The 3,681-nt window shown below is 39.6% G+C and overlaps 1 pseudogene; it reads left to right on the forward strand.

Moving 5' to 3' along the window:
• Positions 1-1,484: 1,484 nt before the first annotated feature.
• LOC112840163 (lipopolysaccharide-induced tumor necrosis factor-alpha factor homolog pseudogene) lies at positions 1,485-1,972 on the forward strand (annotated as a pseudogene).
• The last annotated feature ends 1,709 nt before the right edge of the window (positions 1,973-3,681 follow it).

A 3,681-nucleotide genomic window follows, 5' to 3' on the forward strand; every position in this document is an offset into this window, starting at 1 on the left:
GTCTAGTGAAATTTGTATTCATATTCTTTGCTTGTTTCTTAAAAAAAGGGTCATTTGTGTGCATATTATTGAGTGGTAAACATTCTTTACATTTTTTTTTTTTTACTAAATCCCTCATCAGATATGCAGTTTGAAAATATTTTCTCCTATTTTGTGGGTTGTATATTTACTTTCTTGAAAGCATTGCTTCAGCGCAAGTTGTACATTTTGAAGCCCAATTTATTTTTTCTTTTTAGATTTTATTTATTTTTCATTTGAGAGAAAGAGAGTTAGAGAGCATGAGTGAGGGGAGGAGCAGAGGGAGAGGGACAAGCAGACTCCATGCTGAGCATGGAGCCCAACACGGGGCTTGATATCATGACCCTGAGATCATGACCTGAGCTGAAGTCAAGAGTCAGATGCTTAACAGACTGAGCCACCCAGGGGGTCCCTTTTTCTTTTATTACTTGTCCTTTTGGTATCATGTGTAAGAAAAGATTATCTAACACAAGGTCACAAAGATTTATGCCTACATTTTTTCATAGAATTTTATAGTTTTAGCTCATACATTTATCATGTTGGATCCATTTCAAGTTAAATTTTGTCTATGTAATAGGTGGGAGTCCAATTATTTTTTTTCCCATATGGATATCCCATTGTTCCAGTGCCATTTGTTGAAAAGACCATTTTCTCCTCATTGAATTGTCTTGGTACTTTTGTCAAAAATCAATTGACCATAAATGTAAAGGGTTATTTCTGGACTTGCATTTCTGTCCCACTGATATTTCTATCTTGATATATCAGTGAGATAGAACATATCACTGAGATAACAGTGATAACAGGGATAATGGATAATAATGGGATAGAAAATACTTATGTCTATCCTTACGCCAGTACTACACCGAATTGATTGCTATACCGGTTTTTTAGCATGCTTGGAAATCAGGTAATTAAAATCTTCAACGTTGTTCTTTTTTTCAAGATGTCTTTGACTATCTGGGTCCTTTGAATTTTTTTTTTAAGTATAGTTGACACACAATGTTACATTAGTTTCAGATGTCCAACATAGTGATTTAACAAGTTTATACATTGCTCTATGTTCACCACAAGTGTAACTACCATCTGTCCCCATACATTGTTATTACAATATCATTGACTATATTCCTTATGCTGTGTCCTTTATTCCCTAACTCATTCATTCTGGAAGTGGAAATCCATATCTCCCTCTCCTCTTCACCCATTTTACCCAACCCCCCCACCCCCCACCCTTCTGGCAACCATCAGTTGACTCTCTGTACTTATAGTCTGATTCTGCTTTCTGTTTGTTTATTCATCTGTTGTTGTTATTATTGTTTTTAGATTCCACTTGTGAGTGAAATCATGTGGTATTTGTCTTCCTATGTCTCAGTGACGTATTTCACTTAGCATAATACCCTCTAGGTCCCTTGCATTTGATATGAATTTAAGAATCAGCTTATTGGCTTAACTGGCGGCAGGGGGGTAAAATGTCAGCTCCAGGAGCCTACCATGAGGCTGCTGGGCCTTCCTCGGGGCCACCATACCCCCATCCCATGAAGAGATAGTGGCGGTCAACAGTCACTTCCCCATGCCTTCTGCACCAGTGCTGTGGCTGGTCAGGGGCTGGTGACGGGTGCAGGTGGGAAGGGCGTGAATCCTCTGGTACTACACCCAACCAGTGTCCATCCCCAATGCCAGTGCAATTGCTGTGCAGATGGTCTGCATGCAGCAGCTGGTCTCCTTCCACAACTCCACCGCCTAGTCCAGATATGTTGTCCTTCCTGCAACAAGAAGATTGTGACTAAGCTGTCCTGTAACACCGGCACCCTCACCGGGCCCTGCTGTGGGAACCTGTGACTGCTGGGGTGCATTAGCAGCCTGCTGCTTCATCCCTTTCTGTGTGGACACCCTCCAGGTCGTGGACCTCCGCTGTCCCAACTGCAAAGCTCTCCTAGGCACCTACAAGCATTTGTAGGACTTGGCCAGACCTGGAAGGAACAGCATATTGCAGAAAGTGCTCTCTGACTCTCACCCAGTCCTGCCCCTGGTGGGGGTTCCACCTTGGTGATCTCATCTCTCCAGGGGCTTCACCTTTGTGTCTTCTCTTGGGGAGAAGATATCACAAAAGTAACACACCTCCAACCCCCCCAAGATTGCTGCTTGGAGTCATGCACAGGACATGCAGAGACATTCACCTTGAGTGTCGGTTCAAGGGTTTCCTGCCTACTGTGACCTCAATCACCCCATCTAACAGTGACCATTGCCCTGTCTGAATATCTTCTGGTGATTTAACATTGGCCAGCTTCCTTTCTTGCCTCTGTAGCCCTTTCTGGGGGCAGCCTCAAACTGAGAAGGCACAATTTCTTTATTTTTGTGACTGTGCTGGTCTGAATACGGCTGACCAGCCTTCAGTGTCTGCTGTCATGTTCATCTATTCCCACTTCTGATGACAAAAATCTTGCCTTATAAACTAAGGGCTTGGCTCTCAGTGCAGGCTTTTCATTAGCACACAAATTCACTTTAATTTCTTAATTCCTTTTTAAGTACAAGGAGGAGCTATTCATACTCATGTGACACACATCCATGAGGCCATAAGTGCATCCTAGAAATGTAAGGCTGGGTCTTATCGTGGATCTGCCTTACCTCAGTTCTTTGTACCAGATCCTCAGCTACATTCCATGAAGGGCTTTTTTCTTTAAGAGGAGCTATTTATATTTACCATGTTTGTGACCGCTTTTGGTCATAAACACCTTTGAACATAATCTTGAAAGGAGGGATTTATAGAACCATTTTTCTTAACCATATGACTATTAACATTTTCCCATTTGCCAATGCACTCTCATTTTGTTGCTGTTAACAGAAAAAGTAATGGATAATTTTATCCACTGCTTCTACTTGGGTTTAGTGTGGTTCTTAAAAACCTCTATTAGTGGGACCCTTTTGGGTTCCCAGTGGTGTGTTTAGAAAGGCAAAGGAAAGCACAGTTTCAGCACATCCTGGTTCCATGCTGCTGGAAAGCTTGGGAACCTGACTGTTTCAAAGGGGGAATCTAAATTCTGATTTTATTTTTTAGAAATAAAATTTGTATAACATCTGAAGACATGATTTCTAGGATTCAGTCAGCAAACTAGAGTTCTCAATTAGTGGCTGTGTCATCTTTGAAATCAAGACAAAGCTAGGCTCAACTTTCAATAGTCCCCATTTTCATAATAAATAGACATAGGAATGCACATGAATAATATTATGTAGAAATCAAGTCTAGACCTTGAACAAATATTTGTCATAACCATTGATTCAGCTTGTTCGTTTGAGGTTTTGAAAGTTCAATAATTATTTTCGCAATGAATATGGATACCACGTAGTACTTTGGTGTTATCTGCTTTTAAAAAATAAAGTCTTTGGTTCACTTGGTGGGAAAAAAAAAAGATTCAGCTTGCCAATTTTTGCAAACAATAATAATAAATAAATAACTCCAGCTGGCATTTTGATAAGAATTTTCTTGAATCTGCATATATATATATATGGGGATTATTGCCATTTTAACAATATTAAGTAAGACCTCCAATTCATCAACATACATGTTTTTCATTTATTTATCTTTTTAAATTACTTTCAATAATGTTTTGAAGTTTCAGTATATAAGTCTCATACTTTTGTTAAATACATTCTTAAATATGTAATTTT

Source organism: Callorhinus ursinus, unplaced genomic scaffold, assembly GCF_003265705.2.
Source record: "Callorhinus ursinus isolate GAN/ISIS: 27379988/994484 unplaced genomic scaffold, GSC_fseal_2.0 scaffold76, whole genome shotgun sequence".
Taxonomy (NCBI): Eukaryota; Metazoa; Chordata; class Mammalia; order Carnivora; family Otariidae; genus Callorhinus; species Callorhinus ursinus.